The sequence below is a fragment of the Fundulus heteroclitus genome, chromosome 19 (assembly GCF_011125445.2).
Source record: "Fundulus heteroclitus isolate FHET01 chromosome 19, MU-UCD_Fhet_4.1, whole genome shotgun sequence".
Lineage (NCBI taxonomy): Eukaryota > Metazoa > Chordata > Actinopteri > Cyprinodontiformes > Fundulidae > Fundulus > Fundulus heteroclitus.
This window is the reverse complement of record NC_046379.1, coordinates 24,915,636-24,922,373: the sequence shown is the minus strand read 5'-3', so window position 1 is coordinate 24,922,373 and position 6,738 is coordinate 24,915,636.

Sequence of the window (6,738 nt, the reverse complement as noted above, 5' to 3'; positions counted from 1 at the left end):
GGAACGGATCACTGGCTGCTGCGATTTGATTGGATAGGCTCTCGGGACAGAACCCGCCTCCGTCTCCTATTGGTTGATGTGGCTGTCAGCGCCCAAGCTTTATGCCCGAGGTTGCGTTCACAGGTTGAGCCAAACAATAGACTTTATTAAGCTTTACGAAAATGCTTCTTTTATTCATATATATATATATATATATATATATATATATATATATATATATATATATATATATATATATATATATATATATATATATATACAACAAATAAACGTATTTTACATAAAGTGGCGGTTCTTGTATAAACAGGGCTCTGGGTGAGCATTTATTTCATTCCCTGCCCCAATGTCTAAAAGCAGTGCCCCTAATTTCTTCCTTCTTTCCATGTAGCTTTTTTTCTCGTCAGTCTTTCATTCCTTTCTTCATTCCTTGTGTTCTTCCTTCTCTCCTTTTCTATTTCTCTTTCCTTTCCTTCCTTTCTAGTGTCCTTCTCTTTTATTATGCCATTTGTGGTATTTTTCTTTTTTCCTATGCATTTTTTTTGCTCACTTTCTTGTTTCCTTCACACAGCGTCATCTTTTCTTCCTTCTTACCTTCTGGCATTTGTTTCCTTTCTTCTTTGTGTTTGTCTTTTGTTTATCCCTTGCTTGTCTTACGTCTGTCCTTCCTTCTCGAATTTCTTTGTCTTCCATCTGCCCTGATCCCATTCTTGTATACGTATGAGCATATTCTGTCTGCCCTTACGCTCTTCTTTCCTCCCTCCCTTCATTGTGTCCTTGTTTCTATCATTTACTTTCTTGAGCGTCTAAATATCTTGCTTCAAACCTTGGGCCCTTCCTTTCTTGCAACCTTCCTTCTGTGGGTATTTTCTTGCTTATGTCCTTCCTGGTCAGTTGTTGTTTTTTGCATGGTCCTTATATGAATCTAGCCAATTGTAGAAATGTCTGCCTTAAACTGAAATGGAATTTTGTCTGGAAAAGTCTGGATATTTCAAAATCGTGTTGTGATATTTTTGCCCCCCCTGACACCCTGTGACCTTTCCCACCTTGAACACCATGTCAGATCATCTACTGCAGGTTGCTGACACCACATCCAACAGGTTGAATATCCTATTGGCGTGCAGAGTGGGAACTGGGAATCCAAAAGAAAAACAACATTACTGTAATATTATTAATGCACACACTGCAGTTATCCCGATTAGAAAATACTCAGATCTGGTGTAGAATAATTATGTACCTGTTTGATCTGTTTCTACATTGTTGCCAAGAAAGCATCAAATTTTTATTTTTATTTTATTCATTTATTTGGTTTTCCCACACAAATAAAAGCATAAAGAAATCCCAGGCTGTGTTTAAAAATAATAATAATTTCATAATCTGAAAAGTGTGGTGTTCAGCCCACCCATGAACCTTAACAGGGCCATTCTAACACAAATGTGTGGAAACCCTGCAAATGTTTTATCTTATATAATCTGACCCAATCTGTATAAGATGATTAAATTTGACTTTGTAAAGTGCCTTGAGATGACATGTTTCATGAAGTGGCGCTATATAAATAAAATTGAATTGAAATTTGAATTGAACTGCATCTTCCATCTCGGCCAATGACCCTTCTTCTGCGTCTGCGTATTTGTTCTAAACCAAATCAGAAGATGGTAATGCTCTCTTTGCCTCCCCGATTCCACATTTCTGTCTCTAGAGGTCACACGAAGAGGCAGCTGGAGAGACTGTAGCGGAATAAGACTGCAGGTTGTCTTCAGTCAGAGGCTTCTCCAGATCCGCTGTAAGACGGACCGCTACAGGAGGTCCTTCCTGCCTGCAGCCGTCACCATCTACAACAACTCCCGTGCAGAAACCCCCATGAGTTACAACAGCATTTGGTTTCCCTTTGGGATTAATAAATGATTTCTGGAGTGAATTTATTTGAAAATGAGACACTCAGGAGATATGCCAAACATCAAAATGGACTTATTGATGCAGGACTAGTTTCTATCATACCATCTTACCTCCAAGGTAGGATGGTATGCACAGTTATTCAAAAAGTGACTTGGGCGTTTCTTACCTGCAGTCCCAGAAAAATCGTCCACTCTACCTTTAAGGTTTTGGTTGTAACATGATAAATTGTGAAAACGTTTAAGGAAGTTATTTAATCTCTCAAGTTGTGGGAGTTTTACTGCCAGACAACAAGGATTCTGTGTCAACTGAAGAGGTCATCATTTTTGATGAAGATAAAAAATAGAATTTTACTCCTAATTATTTAATATAGACACCTAAAATATTTTTTTTATTATAGGCTACAAGTTTTTTTTTTAAAAGTCCAAGTTGGCTTTTGTAGTGTTACTTTGACTCAGGAAAAAAAATCTACTGTCCACCTTCAACTTCCATCCAGACATCTTAAATGTGTTCAGCAGATGTAAATTTCACAACAATGGCGTAAACGCTAAAACCTCACAGCCACACCTGTAGCCGAAAACCAAAATATGACGGCAATAGTGATGACCGCTTTAAGAAAAAACATGTCAGCCTTTTATTAATTTAACGTCTGACATTTAAACAGAAAAAAAGAAAGTCAAAACTAAAGAAGCTGGCTGCTCCTTATGGGATCGTTTTATTCTTATTGTCTTTTACTGTAGGGGAGTTAGAGAGTTTTTGCTTCCACAGCTCTGAATTCCAAAGGTTTTGGTCTCCCAGTCCACCAATGGGCAGCGAGGTTGTGTGAAAGCAGCGGGCAGAAAGGTGTGTCAACCCTCAGCTATTGTAAGCATGTGGAGAGATGGCCAGGTCTGTCTGCCTTGTAAGGTAAGCTGACTCTTCCTCCTAATGTCTCACAGAGCAGAGCAGAACAGTGGGATAGCCCTGACAAGAGAAAGTGGAGCTCTTCCATATATGGACAAACTTCCAGTGGCGAATGTTTGGGAAAGTGACGTCACGGGGAAAGAGGAGCAGGCTGCCAGCTCGCTGCCTGGTCCCGAGCTCGGGGAAGCAGCAGTGAAAACATCAGCAGTCCTGTGCACATGGAAGGGAATGAAAAAAAAAAAAAAAAAAAAAGTAGCTGAGCGCAGCTCCTCAGTAAGAGCTTGGACCGTGCAACTGGGATAATTATACCCACACTTCCATTAGCTAATTAGCCCTCAGCCATTTGCAAAACAAAGAGATTCATTAAAGTTGCATTTAGGACCGTTCAGGAAACTCTGGCTAATACGGAATATTCATTATACTGACAAATTCATAATTCTCTTTGCATTAATATTTCAGCTGGGATTGAATTAGTTTTTTTTCTAAAAGATAGAATTTAATGAGAACAAAGACAAGCGGACCTTTAGAGATGGAAGCTAAATGTTTTCGGTCGTTCGTGGAGAACGGTTAATGTGCTGGTGTTTTATCCAAATCTGCACGGCTCCTGTCCTCAGCGCTTGGCTACCAAACGACTGGATAATCCGTTTTCAGGCAAGCAACAAGGATAAACAGGCTTTTGATGCGATGATTGTTCAATGAGAAGAGCCACGCTGAAAACTAAAAGGTCATCCGGCCCAAACATGAACCACCAACAGGCGCTGACGGCTGGCCGGATGGCAGAAGAGGCTCCTCCTGCCAATGCTGCAAGATGTGGCACGCTAAGTGCAAGGCTCCTTCTAATAACTCGTAGGCTGCAAAGTTCGCTGTAGGTGCCTTGTCCTTTTTCACATTTGGTCAGACTAAAACCAAAACCCTCAATGCATTTCATTGGGATTTTAGCAGCGCATAGCTGTAAAACGGATGGAAAGCGATGCGTGGTTTGCACACTTTTTGCATATCAAACTCTGAAAGGTGTGGTGCGCATTTGAATTCAGCGCCACATTAGTCGTTCACACCTGAATAAAAGGCAGTGCACACAATTGCCTCAAGAAGTCCTCCACCTGTGCACGGTTTCATCTCGGTAGAAATCCAGCTGCTCTCTGAGGGCCTTAGAGGCTTTGTTAGAAAGCATCACAGAGACCCAGAAAAACACAAAAGCAACAGTTGACCTGTGGAGAAGTTTAAAGAAGGACATTGTTCGACTCATCATCCTAAAAGCTTGGCACCACTCTGAACCTATCAAGACGGACAGGCCGGACGAGGAGTACATTCAAGAGAGAAGCAGCCAGGAGGTCCATGATGACGTCTGAGGAGCAGTGGAGATCGTCCGCTGATGGACAACTCTTAATTTTTCACTTCACAAATGTGGAAGATAGAAGTTGGAAAAGAAAAAGACCTGAGACTGGATCCAAGTAAGCATACAGTAAATGGGAATGGTGCATATCAAAGCGTGCTCATGTGTGGCTCAAAGTCCAGACCTAAATCCAATAATAATCTTTGCAAGTTGTCAAAAATATTAAACTGCTGTTCTCCATCTGATCTGAGAAATCCATTTTTGCAACGACTGGACAATGTTTTTCTTTGCCCCAAAATACACTGCGCTGGTAAAAACGTGCCAAACAGCACTAGCTGTTGTACGTAGAGTAAAAGCTGGCATCAGAGACGTTCTCCCTCAGCGCGGGGCTTGAATGCAAACGGGAAAGCAGCCTCCAGGTTTTTCTTTTAAAGAAACATGGATGGCTCTCCTTACACCACCTTTAAACTGGCGTCACTGTGTCCCAATAAAAGTCCTAATAAAGGTTTGCGTTTCTAATGTGACAAAAACATTGAATCAGCTGTGAGTACAGCGTTCCAGGTCAACGTGGTCCCACTCAGCAGAAGCCCAGTACATGGTTTGAAAAGAAGAGACGCTCATGCTGACTCTCTGAAGGCGCACAGGGTCATGTGAAGTCCTGGCGCGTCTGGCTGTGTTTGGTCTCTGGCGGCTTCCCAAGGTATTCCAGTCATGTCGGAAGGGAAATTCTTCACTAGCTGTCCGTGCTGGTAAGGCTGAGCCATGTAGGGAATACTGCTGGACGGGCGGTGATCCTTCCCACCGAGCGGTGTTTGGGTCGGGGATCAGACGTCTTGTCTCAAAACTCCACGTGAGATCACATCAATCGGTGCAGCTATATTTAGTTTTCAGTATTCAGCTCCTTCCTATGATGTCACATTTGAGGATGAAGATGCAACGGTAATGCAACAGTGCTCAAAGTAACCTTTAAAGTTCCAGTGTTCCCTCCCAGACCTAGCTGAAAGCCTACCAAGGCTGGGGTAATGCCGGCCTCCGCACACTTGTGAATGAGACCTATACTGGAGGGAGGAAAAAAAAAAAAGAAAAAAAAAAAAGAAAGAACCTCCGTCAACCTTGCCTGAATAAATAAAGATAAAACATTAACACTGCTGCCATGATGTGACCATCTAAAGACATGGGACAAGATTTAAGGGTGTTTATCTTTCGTCTAGCTCTCAGCTTCCCTTCACAGCTCAGCCCATGTGAAGGCCCACTGCTCTGACAAGGTAAATCGTTTTGACGATGAATAGTCAAAACAAATTATGTGAAGAATTTTGTAAAGTACATAATTGGTATAACTTTATGCTCCCTAGATTACTTCCAGGGCATCAACTTGGAGAGCCGGGATGTTGCATGTTCTTGCATTGGCTAAAAAAGGAGTCCTGGGTGAGCCCCCTGATCCCCATTTCCCTGGTTTTTCACAAAGAAAGTTGAGGTTTCACCAACCACAAACTTTGCAGGATTCCTACGTAGTATGAGAAAGTGCAGAATTTTATTTCAGGTTTTTTTTTTTCTGGGTGTGGATAAGTGTGGAAAAAGAAAGGTATGGAAAACATTTGTCTCCGGACCACCCTCCTGTCACACAATCGAAAAGTGGAGCCCTTCCATTCTTCTTTCCTTCATTTATTCCATACGCCCTTCCTTCGCTCCGTTTTCTTCCTTCCATTCATCCCGTGTCCTTTCTTCATTCCTTTCTTATGCCCGTTACCTTTTTTTCTTCCCTTCCTTCATTCCTCACTTCTGTAAATTGTTGTCTCTGCCTTTTTTCTCTCCTTCCTCATTTAATTTTATTTTTCCTTTCAAGAAAGCTTCCCTTTCTCACACCCCTCTTTCCTTCCCCTTTCTTTTAGTTGCATTTTCCTCATTAATCTTGTTTCACACCAGTTGACATGTGTAATTTTTTCCCCATCATCTGGATTTTCTCACCGAACCAAAACAGGCCAGTTTCCTCAGAAAGGTCTGACATCATGAGCTTTATGAACCACTATCACACGGTCGGGAATCAGAGGAGTTGTAGTAGGCGTGTTTCCATCATCTGCTAGAAATAAGCAGCCATGTTGGTATTCACCTTAAGGAGGGATGCATTGTTTGTTTTTTTATGTTTTTTCGTTAATATATTTACCAGTTTACAAAAAATATTTGCTGTGGAAATCGTGACAGATTCATTAAGGATTTGGTACAGATTAATAAATTGATTATGAGGACCTAAAAAGAAAAAAAAAAAGATACATTTGACCTCTTTTCACACTATAAAGATTAAATAAAAAAAATTAACTTCTGTTTTAAGATAAATTCCTTAACCTAATTTAGTTTTAGCATAATTTCTAATTTACAGTGCAGAATCATTCCCAGGACAGTGGGTTGTTTCTGCTGCCCCCCAGTGGCCACGAATAATAAGTTCTTTAATGTTTTTTTTAAGAGTTTAGTCACCAAATAGGATTAATTTTCCATAAATAAAAATATTAACAGGATTTTCTCCTGTATACTAAAGTTAAAAATTTTTTTGCTGCCATGTGGTCCGTTTTGTTTGGCCCACATTGTGTTAAAATGGTTCGCTCTGTCCCTGGAGGACA